General features: G+C 35.4%; 1 protein-coding gene across 2 annotated transcripts in view; it reads right to left on the reverse strand.

Annotated features, from left to right (window-relative positions):
• LOC105152177 (signal-induced proliferation-associated 1-like protein 2) overlaps positions 1–18,696 on the reverse strand; it is a 69,481-nt gene extending 50,785 nt beyond the window's left edge. For both annotated transcript variants that reach the window (XM_087413145.1, XM_011066297.2), the window contains exon 1: positions 17,834–18,696. The gene's annotated coding sequence lies outside the window, so the exon portion shown is untranslated. The remainder of the gene's footprint in view (positions 1–17,833) is intronic.
• Between the last annotated feature and the right edge of the window lie 1,648 nt (positions 18,697–20,344).

The following is a 20,344-nucleotide window of genomic DNA, read 5'->3' on the forward strand; positions in this document are numbered from 1 at the left end:
CCCACAATGGCCGATCATTATCTTATACGGAGTTACTCGCAGGAAGCGCTCGGCAAGAAACGACCGAAAAGAAATCCCGTATCATCCAGCGAACCTGAAAAGACTCCCCTATGAGAATCTACCGACTCTTTCTATTGTTTAAAGCCAGCTATAACGATGATGATGCGAAACGTTAACCGATAAAAAAGATATGCGTCACTGGTTTGCTTTCACCATGTGTCACGGAATAAATTGCAGGTAATGACGTCATTCTGTCTCTGATTTGACAGAGAAGGATACCTAAGAGACGATTTATGCATCGCATTGCTTATTACAGGCAACTATTATTATTAACTATTATTGTCATTATTATTATTATCGAATAATTATACATTACATTTCTTACATTATTATCCAATATTAAATCAAATAATTTTGCATAAGAAAATCTAATTGAGTATGATTGGGAATTAGAAGACGAGATCGATACAAGCTGCATATTATCTTTTTTTACATTCAAAAATAATTACTGAATATATAAAAATAATTACGATACATTCAATACACGTAAAAACTGTGTTTGGAACTGTAAGTTATAGAATTATTTCAAGTTAATTTCGCGCAAAAAATAATAACGTATTAAGTAGAGGTGAAATTTAACGGTTACCAAAGCCTCCGTCTATATTTATGTCAGCAAATTGCGGAATGTTGGGATTGCTGAAGGGAAAGTTCAATTCGCGAGATCATATGTTGCGCTCTACTCTCGCAACTGTGCATGCGAATGCATCTACAACTCTAAGGAGTATTGGTATCGTAATGAAGGACCTGTGCAGTGCACCTGCGTGGCAATTATCTGTATGGTCCTCACGATCACTATAACGATTTGAAAGCCAGCTGAAGACCATTGAAGGCTGGCGAAGGAGACGAAGCACCTGGTGGCTTCTATATTCTACGAGCGATTTAAGGGATTAGTCCGCCCCTCGCGCAGACAGTGATTTCAACCCTCTGCGTGATCTGCCCGATGTAGAAAAGATTTTCGCGGAAATTGCTAGTCGATCGTCGTTCATAAACATACACGTGATTTTAGCATAAACGATTATCCATTATCCATTTGTAATATTCATGTGATTGAACAAGATTGCAATCAGATGCTCATCATACTCATTTAATAAAATATGTATACCGTATCGTATTCACATTTTGTTATCATATGTACTATAATTATTTTATAATGTATAGTATAATACATACAATGCCTAGAAATTTAGGGAGAAGAAATTAAACTACATTGTATTCACCAAAATAAAAAGAGTACGTTTTTAAAACCGCAGAATGACATTCATTGTTGCTTTGTATATTGATGCTTTGAATTGAAAGCATCAATATAATGTAATATACCGTGGATCTTAAGCACAATATCGAGTTTCGCAAGCAGCGATCGAGCACGTAATGTATTCGAGGAACCGCAACGATTACTCGTTGAATTCTCGCGCGCAAGTCGTCCGAATACGACAGCGGCAGCTGAGCAGCACCGAAAAACACATGCCCATAATGGAACTCGGCTCGAGTGCACGCAGATGCAGGGCGAAAGGAGTGTAGGTAGTCGAATTGTAACAAAGGCAAAAACGCGTCGGTCCGAGTCACTCGTACAACTAACACGAGCGTAACGCGCGCATTTTGCTCGCTCTGCGAGTTTACTAAATGTCGTTCGTGTTTACTTCCTTTGGTACTTCCCTCAATAAAAATAAATTTCAGCTCTGATAAGAATAAACGATTACAATAAATAAATAAAATCTTGAATATAAAAGGACTTACGTAATAAAGGATAAAAAAAATGATTTGTAGAAAATGATCGTATTTACTAATATAATTATTATATTATTATGTTCAGTAATATTTACTATAAATATTTTTAAGAAAGTAAAAAAATTATTTTTCGTTACATTAACTGAATATTTTAAATTTTAATTGAAATTATTTCACTCAACATTTGACAGTTATTGCTAGATTGTTTTTTCGATATAAAGATAGCTATGATATTGCGAGTGTTAAATAGTATACTTGATCATGAAGTACGCTTGCAAGTTCGTTTCTGACCATTCACGTCAGCCGGTTGGACAACGCATGACCCACAGTAAGCAACGCACTGAAATAGAAAGGCCGGTGGAGACCGCGGAACTGCGTGACCCAGAAAATCCAAGCAAGACGCGTTATAGGAAACAAGAGGATCGGTCAACGATCGTATGACTTCGCAGCCATTGCTACCACGAGTGTAATTCGGGGATTACGATTGTCGCGATGCAAGGCCTGTTCTTTTTATCTGAACTTCTTGCACGGTTCATCTTTTCTCTTTTTCTCTCCAACAAGAAAGAAAAGGAAGCACTTTAACTAAAAAGAACAGACCTATATAGTAAGTAGCATTTTAGAACTTGTCTTACTCGAGCAATAGATAATAAAATTATGCAATATTTAGATAACAATTACAATAATTCAAGAGAAACAAAACTAAAAGAAATTAAAAAATCATCAAGCGCTCACTGATCAGTTTTCTCTACTGAACGCAGTCAATGTCTTTTTTGCCTAAACGTTTCGATAAAAGCAGCTCTGATGAATACTGATAAATTCATCCAACTCAATTAGTTGGAGAAGCATCGATCAATTCGCGATGAATCGTGGATGTCACGTGAATGTTTATGTTCAAACTGTTATCGTTCGCGTGAAATATTATTCAGGCCATCGTGTCGACCTCGCCGATGGTGACGATGGAAAAGTGGTTTTCCAAGTTCTGCAAACAACGCCCATCATGCTAGCTAGCGGCACTTACAAACGCGATTGCGAGTTGAAGAGAATCATTTTGCAATTCCTTTGTGAAACGAGGACGCGCCTAGACAACTATGGGCATACTTTGCGAGCTGGAAACAAGCAGTTTCCAAGAAAATGTGGGAAATATGATAATGTTAAAATGATGTTTGCATCGGCTCGTGGGTTACTTTTGCACTCATTGTCGGTCGTGAATTTAAACGAACAATAATCGGCGACATAAAAAATTCTTTAATAGATATAAACTACCTACTCAAGTATGGCTCGATCTTAATATATTTTTATGTAACAAATTAAAAAAAAAAAGAAAGAGCAGCAAATAACCGTTCATATTTCTTTTTAAATGCCCACATGCTCGAGCTATAGACAGACCTATACGATTTTAATGTCCTCGAAAAGATGTGAAAGTTCACGTGAATTATAATTCGATTAGGCGTCTTCCATAAAAATTAAGGGCATAGAGGAATGAGTTTTTTTTTTCTCTCTCTTCAACCGGATCCTTTTAAATTCGATACCGATTGAGATAAAAACAAGAGAACTCGCGCATCTCCGATCTTTCTTCTCGCATCCTCTCGTAGATGGGTTAGGTTCGTGTGCCCCGAGTGATTCTCCGGACTAACGGCATCTCGGATCCCCTCTCGCCCCCGCCCCGTCCCCGCCCTCGCCCCCGCCCTTACCGCTCCGTAATCCCCGTCCTCTCCGAGCACGATGATCCAACGCCGACATCCGCGAGACTTCGTCGTCGAATACTCCTTTGATGATACGCAAATGACGCAAAGGCTGCACCAGTTGATTATCAGCGCGATCATGCTTTTATCGCGAGTCGTTCAATTTACCGTAAAGTAATCGCTACCAGTACGACTTCTAATTACTGCATGATTATGAGAATATTACGACGAGATTATCGACAAATGACATTGACGGACGTTCTAATACATCGATGTCTAATAATTGAGTCTAATAATTGAGTCTCCTAATTAAAGCGAATGCCGGTATATGATTGGTAGCGTATATAATAGTGTCGTTTTATGCTATTTTTTTTATATTGTAGATAACGTAATTGTTAGTGCTTGTAAAAGATTAAATTTTTAAACTTGTACTTGTTTTTAAACGCACGCCACCATCAATATAAGGATATACCGCTATCGATGTAGAGAGAAACACACGTATTATGGCCACCGGATAGAAGGTATACGCAACGTACATACGTAAATACGCACATATATCTGCAATAGGACCTGTTTACAATTGCGAGTGTTCTGCACATCCAGAAACGTGCCGCCCAACGCATGACGTTATCGGTAATAGGAATCAAAGTGGCAGCCGATCTTTCACGTCAGGTTCTGAGCTACCTACGAATGATAGACGCAAAAAGAGGAAAATAGCGCTGAATAGATGAATGCTCGCTGCCGCTAGTCGAACGGGAAGAGGCGACGAAGCGTTAAAATGATGAGAAAGCAGTAACCGACCGACAATGATTCTGGTATGACGTATATGAATGATCCAATTATCCAGCCATCTTGGATTTCAGATGGTATGTACTGTGCATCTGTAGTTCGCGTTCTGAGATAAACATCGCTTTAAGTTTCAAGATACAAGCTAAGTATTAAAGAAACAATTAATAGATGAGAGGAGAAAAAAACTTCATTTACGTAAAATGATAAACGTATATATATATTATTGCTGTTGACGCGTATTCTTCGGATTACATTCCATCAATGTAGATTAATTTTAATCTCGGCTCAATTAATTAAGTACTCGTCATCTTTTTTTAATTCTTAGAACTAGGAAAAAGATGAGCAGTAAGTTGAACTGAAATTAAAGCAAATCTACATTGGAAACGGAAAACGAGCATAAAAGCCATACAATTCATACAGATTAGTGATTCGATTCGTGTCCCGAGTAAAAGCCTTAATCACACTACGGGTTGCACGATTATATTAATTACAGAGAATTATATTAATTATAGATTCCCGATTGACAGTTTTATTTACCAATCCTGTTGCATCCGTGCTCGCTGCACGATTGGCTAAAATGGAATCGTCGATCGACAACCGTAAAGCCCATTATACAATGCAGTAGTAAGACTGTCGTAAGAGGGAGTAAAATATGGCGTAAAGCATTAAGGCCGGAAGTAAGCGAAATGGGTTATTCCCATTTCGTACGCCTTATTACTTCACTGCCAGCCAATCGAAGCTTATTATGAGATAAGGCGCGAAAAAGGCGCGATAAGAAGCTTCCTACTGCTTATTACATTGTAGAATGGGCTTAACGGGTGACCCGTAGCGTGATTACGGCTTAACGTCGATTCGGAACGCGAGGGAGAATAAAGTAACGCGGGAATAATCCGCGCAGAATCGTCGGGCGCACGCACGCGGCCACGTGCGTGCCCGGCTCGATGCGAATCCTGGCGAATCCTGGCGAATCCGCAAGGGATTGGGCGAACGAACGTACACCGCGCAGCGAGGGGTCTCGTGTGCCAGGTAACGTTGTCGTTGCCGTTGCCGTTCATGATTTGACTCGCGCGCATTACGGTGGCGGATGCTTTACAGTTAGCCGCACGCTGCGTCGTAACAGTATATTCGTCGATTCTTGCTCGCAAAGTCACCGCGTCGAGAAGCGGCCGAATTGATGTAACGATCCGTAGATGTACCTATGTACACATAGAAAAGTATCCTTCTATTGCGGAGAAAAGTGATTATGTATATTCAATTTATTTCCTTCCTTTTGAGTAACGGTTATCACAAAGAATGTCCACTTGATAATAATCGTAAAATGTACTTATTATAAATTTTAGAAAAACTTATTATTATGTACTCAAGAATTTATGTTCTTTTGAAGAATATTATAAAATTAATCGATGTTTTTTTTATATAATAAGCAAATCAAATTTGTTTTAATAATCCTAATTGAGGTATTAATTTATTAGGATTTTCAGGATTTTGAATAAAATATTTGATGTTATTATGAATTTATAATAGAGATCGGCGGATATATAAACTTTCGAAATATTTGAAACAAGTAATTGTTACATGTATTTTTCTATGTGTACAATTTTATGTTTAGCTTAAAAATCGATAAGCGAGAAATAATAAATTCCAGGAACATTTCAACGTATCTTTTGAAAACTGATCCAAGATTAAAAAAAAAATTGTAGATTATTTGGTAAAAACTTCATTTACGTAAAATTATAAACGTAAATAGATTACCTGAAAAGAGAATTCTAACAAAAAAGAATAACTTGACACTTCTAATGAAAAGCAGCTGAATATTATTATGATAAGATAGTTTTTAATCTTTGGCTTTTAAACACAGATGTAATGCCATGGAAACATGAGTTTACAGAATTGATCTTGCATGCTATTAGTTGCACATGTACAGGCTACCTAATACATATTGTGTATATTATATCTTCGACCAAAAATAGAAAAGAGAGTTTGTCATCTCTGTTTTTCCATCGTGACTGATTCGCAACTGGAGCGTGAATGGAAACATAATTATAATATGAATCGAGTTTTTAAACTATAAAACATTATACAGTTAACCGCATGCTGCGTTGTAACAGTACATTTACACTTCTTCCTTACGGAGAAGATATATACATCGTAAATATAGCTGATCGGTCATCGTGCCAAGAAGTATAATCATTCAATCGACACGATGGAAAAGAACGTGAGAACATTTTCCATGTTTTTCATGAGATGTTTTCGCCTACGTTCATCGATAAGACTTTGAATGTATAAGAATTCTCATTATATAATAAAATCATTTTATATCACTTTATAATTTTTAAATAATTTTATATAAATAAAATCAATATTTCTTATTTTATTAAAAATTGTTATATAAGTTACACTATAAATTTAATTATATAATTTAATTTTATTAAAAATTACACTTTGTATGTGTTGTACGTATTCCTAAAAGATTTTGTTCTGACCTCTAGCTTCAAATAGTCATCCAATAATAATCAATATCAATCAATAGCATCTAATATGAATCAACGACGTAAATTTATTTTTATATTCTCAGTTATTGGTTGTGTTCGCAGCGTGTGTGTGTGTGTAAAACAGACCTTTACAAATTATTCATATCTTCTCAAATAGTTGTCATTCATTAATTTGGATTTCAATATTTTTATTGATAAAAGTTTACGTGACTTTTCGAAGTAATATCCTGATAGTCCGACGAAAAATAAAATTACATCTAAAAAAAATAAAATTACATCTAAATCTATCAATAAACAGATAAACAAACTAAAGAACTTTGCGACAAGATTTAAACGGAAGATTTATAAATTCGTGGTATTATTAATCCCATTATTAGAATAATGCGATGAAACACATGACAAATTTACTTAATATTAGTCCCCTATAATAATTAATCGTAATGAATGCTTGCGAATGAATTGCTTGCGTTAACTGCGTTCTGATGCCATATTGTACTCTCGGTCAGCATTATTGCGCAGGATGCGGGTTCAATGCCTTTCCTCATTCTCCCCCTATATCTAACATTCCGTCGCACGAATTAAAATATGCACCCCGCAGCGTTTTTCACGCAGCCGGGCGACGCGATACACGGTGTTGTTACGTTTCTACGAAGGGGGTGGTCAGGCGCGTATTGCGTCTTTTGTTGCAGCCCACGCCACCCACGCCATTCGTTCACGCCGTAAACAATGCAGCCGCTATGTGAAAGAATGCGGGATCTCATCCAGCGACGCAAACGTCCCCGAAGAAAAGGGAGACATCCGCCCTTCATGGAACGATCCCTCAGAAATCTCCATCGCGTGCATTCCTAGGAGATTCCACGACCTTTTATTGAATTTCTCAAAGAAAGCCGGCATCACCATCATTGATACGATCACGGTAGAGAGAAGCTTTCGTCGTGATTTCAAGTCACGAATATTAAAAAACAGGATCTATGCTACGAAGAATAATAATATTGATAATGATACGAAAATTTGATTAGATTAAATTAATTTTTGTAGTTGTTTACGAATAAAATATTTATCTCGAAATTTCAATACTTTTTCGAAATAAATAAAATTCTTATTATTGTCATACATCATAATATAATTATATAAAAAGTATTATATGTATGTTAAAAGTTATAATAAAGTTGCATAAAGAGCAATTTAAATTCGACGTTCATGTATGTGTGTGTGTGTGTGTGTGTGTGTGTATGTTTGTATTACTACATTCCCTACAAAAAAATATTAATATCGAGCTAAATCATATCACGAAACGCGACATTCGCGAGCTCATTAAGTCGCGATGAGAAGTGGAGAGCTCGAATGAGAGAGCCTGCGAACAACGGCCTCTCATGAACTATCAGGAGGCCAATCGACGCTTCCGGCCCTAATTAATTGCGATTGGATGGTTTTAAAGAACTTGTATCGCGTCCCGACGGTCCGGAACGCACGATGGCTCCTAATAATTCAAACAGCGACGAGAGGGGAGGTTTTATCGACGCAGGAAACGATCCAGTCGCTCTCGTTGCTATTAGTGGTAGTGACGGTCATGAAGATAGACACAATAGGGAATTTCCTTCCCCCGAGATTAAGGGTTCTCAGAAAGTAAAAATCTGCGTCGAGTATCAAATAATTAAATCGTTGTCGATGCGTAATTCGTCGCCGAAGCGAACGGTGTTACTGTGCCAAACGAGTTAAATGCGTTAACGGCGTAATTGTAAAAGTGATACGTCAAGCAAAGGTGTACCATGGCAATTAGAGCGTTGTGAAATCGTAGCAACGCGATACAGCGCGAACGATATGAAGGAAAGTCGATTAAACCGTTATAACTGCTCCGATTTAAATCTATAATAATTGCAATAGTAGAGCAAAGTGAGAGAACTGCAAACATCTAAGGAAAATATTAAATAAAGCCAGCGATTATCTATTAATTAATAGAAGTTTTTATTCCAAAGATATTCCAATTATTTAGCTTTAAATTATAATAATTAACATTCATACATATATTAATAATATCAATAAAAAAAAGTAATTTCAAATAAAAAATAAAATCCTTGCCATTCGAAATTATTCGCCGCCAGCAATGCTGGGTCGATTTTATTTTTGGTTTAAAATTATAGTTTATATCAATAACATATGAATATTAATTATTGTGTCATAATTATAGTTTATATTATAATTATATTATTGTTATAATTATAATTTATATTGCTATATGAATATTAATTATTGTTTAAAGCTAATATCCTTTAGTAAAGATATCCTTAGAGTAAAGATTTGTGTATTTGATAAATAATTGGGTCAGTTTTATTTAAATTACTTTTCCCTTAACGTTCGCAATTTCCCTCCCTTCTCCTCTATATCGTAAATGACTATAAAAGAAAATATATTTTAAATATAATTTTTTAAAATTTTATATTGAAAAAAATATTCTTTCCGTAATAACGAAGCAGTCTTCAATTGTGCATAAAATCTCAATTTTATCGTCAATAGAATTCTGATAAAACGTCGGGTAAAAAATCTCGTTGAATGAACCACTCTATTGAATCATGATAAATTACTGTAATTCACCGTAAATGCTTCGAGCTAAATTCTCATACGCGTACAAAGGTCAATTCTATCGAGGTGGTTTCGGGTAACACAATGGCCCTCCGAAATTTTTTATTTTCCCGCGATTTTCTCGATTTCATTAAAGCCCTTCGAAAATCATTAAAACTCCACAAAAAGAGAAAGAGAGAGTTTCTTTTGATCTCTTCAATTTTCTTTGAATACTTGAGAAGAGACTTCTTCTGCCTTTTATCTATCACTTGAGCCAGTGACAAGCGGATTTTTTTTAATGCGCCGGCCAAATGTAGTTCTTCATCGCGGAAGGAAAGGGGGACGAGAGGGCTCGTATACAATGAATTCATCTCAAGACAACGACCTTTCCATAGCCCTTTTCCCGTGCTCGAGTCTTGTGCGCAGGGGGGGAACTCTCATCTATGAACTTGTGGAGAGGAAACGATGTCCCAGCACTGCGGCGACTCGGCTCGACTTGACTCGACTCCACCTCGCTCGCCAACGTTTATCAAGTCGAGAAGTCAATGCACTCCCCCACGTAGTACGGTTGTGTGCGGCCGAAAGCCCGTATCATACTTACACGGGACATGCCCCACTTTCGCCGCCGCATTGTACAATGGTGACAGATTCCTTGGTCGATTCGTCGATGAAAGAACATTCCATAATAGATGCACGTGAAAATCTTTATTGAATAACAAAATAACTTTTTCTTTTGCTGCAAACAAAAATATAAACTTATAAAAAGATAAAAAGTTCTCAAATTAAAAAAAAAAAAGAATCTTGACCAAATAGTTTTATAGGAACGGATTAGATACTATAGGTAAAAATTTTATTTTGAATAATTTCAGATAGACTTTAATAAAATCTTTGTAAAGAATTACGTTTAATTAAAAAATTTCAAATTGCAAAAGAAATGAAATATCTTAAATATCTTATTAAATATTAGTAGAAAAAAAATTCATTTCAATTCTTAACAATGAATACTTGCCTTGTCAATCACAATGCATCTATTATCGAACGTACTCTTTACATTCGCACGAATCTTAATGAATTTTAAAACATAAAGAATATGATTAAAGAAATTTTTTCTTCTCGGTATAAAAATTTTTATTAAAAAAAAAATACCGTGTGCGTCCGAGATATTCTATTTAAAGTTTTTTCCATTTTTGAAGATACGATACGCGTGAAACCGGCTTAAGTCGGCGCAGAACATTGGATAACTCTCGTCCAAGTATATGTTCCCGATGTGTTGCCACGGGATGCACCGTAAGATACGCATTAATTGGAGAATCGGTCGGAATTTACGCGTGGCCGCGCGCGTTGTGCGTGCTTCATGCATGTAGCTGCGAGGCGATCTCGTGACTCGTCCAGTTGTATAGAGAGAAAGATCGCAAGCGAAGCCGAGTATATGTTCTGCATCTATTCGATGCAGAACATATACTATGCTGATATATTTGCGAGATTTGCGGCGATCACGGAACATGCCGATTAGGATTGATCAGACTGCCTTTGACCACAGAAGCATAAACGTCTGGAATTAGCTATCGGTCCTTTATTACGATAATTTATTATCTATGTTTAATAGATTACTACATACTATAAAATTTTATTATATAAATAGATTATAAATACATTGAAAATGATAGTGGCGTAAAATAAAGAATTTGTTTTGCGTTAAAAATCCGAATTCAGATCTATTCAGGACATATCAAATTTTATTTGATCATCTCCTCTCGGAAGGCAAACCACTGAGAGTATAAAAAATTTTATATACGCTACCATTTAAATCAACTCTATCAAATAGTTTATTATTTGATGCCTGATCCAATGAAAAATGGGATGTGTATAAATCACCAAGTGCATTGGAGTACATGATAAATGGCAGTTCACGTTTCTGTAAACATAAAAGTATAAATTCTGATTTCTGTCGCTACACATCGTATCTGTATACAGGCAGAGCCTGTAAAAATCGATTAGACACGCAGCTGCTCTGAAAAATTCCACACGAAATATACCTTTCGGCATTCTAGGAAGAAATAAGCGCGTCTTCGAAACCTGATCGTGCCTGCACGTCGTTGCCAAGCGAAGGAAACGATCAGACTTCGAATTCTGAAGAAGTGACGATACATCGTGCGCTGCATAAAAAGCGCATCTACACTGATCAGGAAATGCAGCTATAAGCCGAGCCTTTTAATAGATTCCATGCAACGTACTGCGCATTTATTGAGCTTCTTAATCTGTTGCAAAAATTCAAAATTTACAGATTAACACGCTATTTGCTATATATAGACCGAGAAATTAAAGCTTATGAAAAAATGAAATTTAGAAAAAAGATACGAAAAATAATAATTTCGCACAGATTTTATGATTTCGAAATATTCTGTGTATATATATATATATATATATATATATATATGTGTGTGTGTGTGTGTGTGTGTATATCTTTATAATGTCTTGACTGTATATATTTTTCTTTATTGACACTATCATTCTGATTTTCATTGCACTAAGAAAGGAAAAATGCAAGGAAAAATGTCTACTTGAAAATGGACAAACTATAAGATTCTGATTGTATTTAGATCAATTACGGTTATCTCACTACAATTCTAATAGAGATTTAACAAAAAAATTCATTTTCAATTAAAGTTCCAATGAATCCAAGACATTTTTCTCAGTGTAATAAATTTTCACAGAGGCTCTTTTTTAACACTACATCGATACATAACTGTATACGAATAAGTGCTGACGTTTCTGAGATTCCGTTACAATTTAGCGTCTTCGGATTGTGCAGGATGAGCATTTCTGCTATGCGAGAGTCATCCGTGTGTCGACCGGAAGTAGGCGTAATAATGAACTCCCATCAATCACACATGTCGGGAATACAATAACTTATGTGCGTAAGAGACAAAGACTTCTTTCTCGGGAACGACAATACACGAATTCCGAGAGCGCTTCTTCAGAACGAGAAGAGTACAGACCTTTTTTTCTGAAAGATTTCAAGCAGCGCATACCAGGTCATTTGAGAGTGACTGCTCGTTAAAAAAGTTGGCGAACTGCGTGCGTTTCCGACAAGATAATAATTATGTATTTGTTTCACAATTGTGATAAGTTCGATTAAAAATATATGTTATATTATATAATATAAAAAAAATGTGGAATATAATATTCCTTTTTATCTTTTTTATTTTTTAAAGTATATTTCTCTATATTTTCTTATTCTCATATTATTATAAATTTATGTGTATTTTATTATGTACATTTTATTTCTTTTTTCTCTTAATTTTTGCAACACAAACAAGTATCGTCCAATAAATCTTGATTATTCTCCCAAATTTCACTTCGGCAATTTAAGAATCAAAAATCAAATAACGATAATTTGTGAGACCTTTCCGTTGAATTTGAAACATGTAGAAAGGAAATAACCTCAGGCATTTTCCATATTTCGTGCGATACGTGGGAGCTAATAGATACTATCTTAAAAGTATCTACCGCAAAAGTACCATGTGTTTCGCACATGTTCGTATAATTGCAAAAACCGTCACTGTACTGACAAGCGCGCGCGAAAAGCACAAATTCCTACATAAGATCTATTTTTTTTAGTTAGTCTATCTACAAGCAACTGTATATATTGTAACTCGGATACATAATTATAATGTAGCTTTGAAGTAATAATTTACAGTTTCTCAAAAAGACGCGAGATCAAAGGCGCGATGATTCTCTTTCGGTTCCATCCAATTTACGCGGAAAAACCGGAGATCGGCGTATCGGAATATCGCGGAAGAGATCACGTTCGTTGACACGTCGAGATCGCGTCACGACGCCCTCATTAAAGCGCGATCTCGTGAATAAATTCACGAAGAGCATACGATCATCGAGGGCTACGATCGGATCTCTCAATGCGTACATCGTCGACCCACGCTGCCCATATAAGGACTGAACCCACGATATCTATCGTCCAAGGTATCGATGAGCAATTACGGATTGAGAAGCTGACCTTGATAAACTCCGGCAGGAAAACCGTGTGAGAAGCGGCTGTACGATCGTTGATTAATCGAACCGCATCCTTCTCGACAGATTGATTTTCCACACGTGCGAGGAATTTAATGTAATATTAATTTAATTAACTTTTCAAAAACGTTACTACGAGAAAAGTATGTTAACATTTTATGTTTATTTTTCAAGAAATGATTCCGGCAGGAATAAAAAAATTCATTAAAAAGTAACTGTTCGCCTACGAATAATCCAACTTGGAAACTCACCGCAACGAGATCACCTAGAAATTTTTTTCCCACGAACAACATGACAATGTGAAATTGAGGTCATTCGCTACGTTGCGTAGGAATACCGGCGAATAAGATCACTGAGGTTAATCAGATCGGAAAGAAAACGATAAGGTCACCCATTCCGGTGTTAACTCGCGATATTTTCACAAATGAACGACAAGATTACAGCTGATTGTTGAATTACCATACATTCATATGTGTATCGTCTTTTCGATTTGGAAAGTAATTAATCGTATGCGAAGAATCAAAATGTTCCCAAGAATTACCTTAAGCAGTATGGCAACCAACTCTCTTCGTAATTAAATGTATGTTAATTTATAACATAACTTTGCGTTGAAAGAATGAACGTATTCTATATTAAGATTTGAGAAAAATGTACTGGAAAAATACATATTAACAAATATACTTTAATTAAAATATTCGCAAATAATTGATAAATTCTCAATATGTATTTTTATTTTTTTTTTAACTGCTTTACTAAGATTTTATTTATAACATTAATGGGTAATATATTTTAATATTTGTACGTGAGAGTAATAAATAAAACAAATTAAATAGTATACATTTTATTTTCAAATATAATAGTATTCAAACCTCATTTTTTGTATAATTATAGAACAAGTTCATTTTTTCAATTTTTTTGTTCTCAATAATATTTCCAACGTTTTTAATTCGTATCATTCCTTACATCGCACGTGCAATAGATTTTCAATGTAGAAATTATTTTTATAATTTTTCTAACTTTTATTCTACAACTTCTATAAAAGTCCTTACCATTTCCATTCTCGAATTATTTAAACAGAAATCGTTTTTACTTTTTATCGGAGCGTTCGGAGATCGTTTGGAATAAAGGTCATTCAAAACCTGGTCCATTTGAAACGAACCAACAAAAAAGTTCCTAAATCGTGGAGAAAGTATCACTCGCGGACGACGGCGCGACGATGAAAAATTCAGGTGTGAGGGATCTTAATGAGATGACGAGATGCGAGTGGCAGGGAATCGTTTACGATCGTCCATGATCTCGCCGTTACGTGATTGAGCAATGGCAAATGTTTTTGATCACGCAACAACGTCCTACGTGCATCAATGCGTCATGAAAATGCTAAAGTTCCCGATGATGATCCGCTAACAATGACGTGGGCGATATAAAGGCGATATCGATACTTTGGAATGAAAATAATCGACGTTACATTCTGAATAAAAATAGAAATAACAAAACGCATATATAATCGATATTTAAAGAGAATTTTGGAACTTTTTGTCTTCTTCAATTAATTCAGGAAATGTCATGTGATTTTTTTTTACATAAATGATCACCTGATGCATTTTTATTCTCCAATTATAATCATTATTATTAACAATATATTGTATATTATTGATTGTTTTGCAATTTATTAATATCTGAGAACATTATAGATATAGATTTAATTTTCTGAAAATACTAAGTAAAAACAAATATTAAACGGAAGGAACATGTAACTTATTATGCGAGCATCTTTAAAAGATAAAATTTTTATATATTATATTTCCATATAATTATAATTCATATATAAAGATTCATAAAAGAATAGTTATTAAAGAAAAAAAATTTATTAAACGAATTCATATAAAACAATACCTTATAATTTTTTTTGTTGTCGAGTATAAAAATCTCAGGTGAGATTATTCCCGGATTAATAATATTAATTTTTCCGATTCAAAGATATTTAATTTAAGAGCGATTGTAACGATAAGATTATGGCACAAGTTAATCGTGGAGCGTTCGAACGAGATGCATGAGATATTATCACGGAGTACGTGATTCTGCATCCTAATGTCGTATAATTATGTTTCACATAGTAACACATTTCCTATGTCACGTGTGAATTTTTTCTGAATGAGCTTTTGAATAAAATACATATTTAAAAAAATCTGATCTTTAAGTAAACAGTTCTTCCCCTTCTCTCGTTTTAATTTAATTTAATTTAATCCACACTCACTGCGCCTCGTATGAAATTGGTGCAATTAATGCCAGACGTACTTAGAATTTTATCTTCACGTGCAATGGCTTTTTGCGCGCAGGCGGGAAATTTCTTTCGACTCAGAACGGCCAAACGGTGCGCGATTAGAAAATTAACGTGTGGCATTACGTTCGTTACGTGGCGGAGTTGCGTGAAAAGCAGCACGCGATGATCCTATGGTCGAGCACGTAATTCCACGTTATAATCATACGTGAGGAAACTCTCCACCTTCCTGATTATCAATTGCAGAGATTAATTACACGGGAGTGGCAGACAGAAAGAGGGACATATATCTGTCGTCATCGTCATACATCGACCTTGTCGATTACGTCCCGCACCGTTAACGATCGCGAATCATTATCGCGAATCATGTTGCGCGCGAGAGGACCGCATGCTTGTTTCGCTCGTTTTAATTATGCCCGTACGACCCAATTACGTCGCACTGCGCGCTTAATTGCAATATCGACCTGGATCTCGATCTCGTATTTTCTGCGATTTCCTCCTCACCCAACCAGTACTTTTTCTCAATATCGAGTTTAGATAAAGTCTGTTGTTTGTATTCATAGAAGTAATAAATATAAACTGTGCATTCTTATATCTTAGTATTTGTGTTCCGTTAGAAAGAATTTAATCGTATCAGCATCTACCTTCAACTTGCTATTTTATATATAGAGAAAGAGAGAGAGAGAAATGATTCAAGCTATTTTACTCTTTCTAAACTAATAGCGACAACTTGATAGAAATGTGCATTTATTCTTATTGTGTCTATAATTTGAACAAACTCCATTGTCTATATTTGCAGCGGTTAGATGACACTTGTCTCACCTCCTTTACGATTATTTCCAAGAGACAAAACCTTGAAGATATTTTTCAGATTATTTCATACGATTACTTGAAGACTTATCTTGATTTTGTAATTTCAATACACGTGCGATACTCTGTTTCTTTCTCTCTCTCTCTCTCTCTCTCTCTCTCTCTCTCTCTCTCTCTCTCTCTCTCTTTCTCTTCACGGTATTTTCTAATCGTGATGTCTGATTTTTATGAAGGAAATATCATTTAGCCTCTTTGCCGCGTAAAGGATATAATTAAGTACATGCATTAAACATAATCGGCGTCAGAAATGATTGGAATACTTTGTTCCAGATTTATTCTCCCAGAACAGGTAAAACAATAATACATATTTAAAAATTAAGAGTTTGGATATAACGCTTCCGGTTTCATTGGTTAAGGTGATTTAATACGGTTAACGATTATCGTTATCAATTTAAACAATATTTTATCAGTGTTATCTCTTATCGGCGTGGCGTCTTAATCGATATTTCGTCGATCACAGCAAATAATATTGGAGATAAAGATCGTTTCTGCTCGTTTCTCTACCAATATAGTTTAATTTTAGTCTTGGCTCAACTAATTATTGTTCTAAGAATTGTAAAAGACGAAGAACCGAGATGAAAGTTGATTTACATTGGTAGAAACGGGCATTAGTTTTCTTTTTTCGAAAAATAAATGTTTGTATTGGAAACGCGCTTACAACGATATCAACGTGCATTTAGCATACAGTTATACGTTACATATACTATAAATGTCAGAAATAAGCGCGCATTTATCAATAAAAGCGCGTTCTGAATACGGATCATTGTTTTTCGAAATTGTTGAAATTAATATATACATTAAAAGGAAAATGTACTTAATTTTAATAAATATTCATTTGAATAATGCCAGTTGAATTCACTAAACATATATTTATTTCGTATAAGAACCATTAATTTGATTTAACTATTACTATTTTTTATTTAGCAAACATTTATTTTCTGTAAATAAATGTTATATTACATTCACCGTTAAATATCAAAGGAGCAATCGTAACCCAATCTCTTGAGTTAAACATTCTGTAACTTTTTTTAACTTTCATATGTGTCAAAATAAATCAATCTATTCTGTTACTTTACTTTCAAAGTAAATATATCCATATTAACGTATCTAGTAAAAAATAAACTAAATTTGAGTAAAATTGTTCAACTCCATTGTTTCAGACAAATTAATGACATAATAGAAGCAGTGGCGATCTACAGAAAGTATTTGATTCAAATTCGAAAGTATAATTGTTATAATTCGGAGGTAAATTAGACACAATTTGACATCATGAATTCAACAATGTAGTACTATATATTCAAAGAATTATTTATTAAAATTTCGTGTATCTTTCCGTTTATAGAACTTACGTTTTCAGGCTCGGACGAACGCCTCTGCCGCGGCACACAGAAGAGCGGCACGCCGCTTTCCCGCTTCCTCTCCAATATAGCGGCTTCCGGTTTCCCTCTGGAGCACCAAAACGTAACCTCGACGCGATCCGCCGACCGCGTGACTCCACCGTTCTTCCTCTGCCTTACTTCACCACGTTCTCTTCCTCTCTCTCTCTCTCTCTCGCACAAATCACCAACAATGAGCGATCACTCACGTCTCCGACCACTTTTCTCTATTTCCACGCTCGATTCACCGCGCGCGTCACGAGCCCACCTTTCTCTCTCGTTCGTTCAATTCTCTCAATCGATCGTTTCGATTCACGGCCACTCTCTAGTCGCGAAACATAAACAAACGCGGCTTCTACGAATATACGCCAGTGAACGTATATACGTACGCGGGATATTTACTTCGAGAAAGAAGCACGCGGGCAGCAATCCCTTTTCTTACCGCACCGACTTCAGGACTTGTGATTCGATCTGACTCACGTCGCGGTCGCATCCCATCCCGGTGCGGCGGATTTCTTTGTTTATCGCCGCCGCTGGGACCCCGGCGAGCTCCGGGTGTCGCACCGATCTGAAATCAGTCGCGTATTCAAGTCAAATCGAACGTAATCGACGCCTCACACTCGCTCTTTCTTCCGCTCCTTCTCCCCCTTTACGTTAACGCTGAAATTTTCCGTAACGTTGACTGACGCGCGTTGAGAGGCAGCTAATGTCGATCACTAGAAACGATCGCGAGAGAAAGATCTCGCGTCTCGCGCGTGCGACGATACTCGACAACAGCGACAGGTTGCGCTCCGCGGGATGACTGCGCTCGCTTCCGCCGAACCTTCGCTTCGTCGCTCGTCGCTGCTCCGCCACGCGTCCCCCACCTTCTGTCCTGCCTACCCCCACTTTGTACATCCCCACTATGTTGCGTGTACGCACCATGGTGCTCCGTTGCACGAGCGCTCCGAATCTTCTTAGAATATGAGAATGTGAGTGATGGTCAGGGCTGAGCATGTATTTGAAATACTTTTATTTAAAAAACAGTATTGGTAAGACAATTATATTTTATATTTCATGGGAGCATATAAAAGTATTTTGTATTTTATTATATTTCGGTATTAATAATGAAAGATTATGAAAGTATTTTGCATTTTGTATTTGAAATACTAACACTGATAATCAATATTATTATTATTTGAATTACAAGATACAAAAAGCTCTCAATCTTTCGATTTTAAATACGAAATACGTAATACTTTTATGTGATCTGCTAAAATAAAAAATACAAAATACGCTTGTATTGTAAATAGTGTGTTTTAAATCAAAGTATTTCAAATACATGCTCAGCCCTGGCGATGGTTAATACAATGAGTCTGCTGTCGCGATTTCTTTCTTCGCGTTTTCGATGTGACATGTAAAGAAAGAAGGAAAAAAATGGGAGAAAGGAAAATAATTCGACCGCGAATCTGATATGAATTAAATATTCGCACCTACGATCGTGCGGAATTTACTTGATGAATTTGTCGCGCGTGTTTATCAATCAAATATGCAATCAAATATGCAATCATGTGATATTATTGTCTGCACATAATACGGTCATTGTTTGACTTTTCTTGTCTTTTCTAATATATATACCTTTTTCCTTCATAAAAATCTAATATTAGGCAATTTAAAATATATGTATAAAAGACAGTAATTAATTACTTACTTTAAATATGAATTTAACTTGAACGTGAGTCGGGTAATCGGAATATCATACAATTGTAATATAGTTGATAATAGAGATGAGCTGATTGGTTCCTTCGACACTCATGATATGTAAATGTGATCAAATGTATGCTATTTCGACGCCACAAATGAACGTAAATATTATAGATATCATTATAGATATTTCACTATTACTTCCTCCCCCCGTTAATCTAACTTAAATTTAGGTATTATGAGAATCAGGTACAGTTTCCACATTTTATAAATCAAATATAAATCAAATCAAGTGCGGTTTCTATTAAATACAATTATATATATGTATACATAACATGTATATATGGAATATAACGCTTGAATATTCTGTAACAATTATTGTGACAAATTATTGACATATGAGTTGCAATATCTCATATTTGATACTACAATTTTACATTTTACGTTTCATATTAGGCAAATCTCGAATGATTGATTCATATGGAATATCGAATGATTTATGAAATATCGATATTTATTAAAATATCAAATGTGAATATGAAATGTCAAATAATTCCATAATGCGATATTAATACAAAACTCTCATATTTTGTATGACATGAAAAAGACCTCGAAAGCAATCGATAAGGGAAGGATCAAAAGTAGAATCTTTTCTCTTTTCAAGGAAAAGAAAAAAAGTTAAGTATTTCAGAACTAATCGACTTTTATTCAATGCATAAACGGTATAAATACAGTTTGGATTAATGCAAACTCGAGTGCAATGTTATTATTAGCTTCATTGCCAAGGTGATAATAAAAATG

Source organism: Acromyrmex echinatior, chromosome 14 (assembly GCF_024713525.1).
Source record: "Acromyrmex echinatior isolate Ae372 chromosome 14, ASM2471352v2, whole genome shotgun sequence".
NCBI classification, from domain to species: domain Eukaryota; kingdom Metazoa; phylum Arthropoda; class Insecta; order Hymenoptera; family Formicidae; genus Acromyrmex; species Acromyrmex echinatior.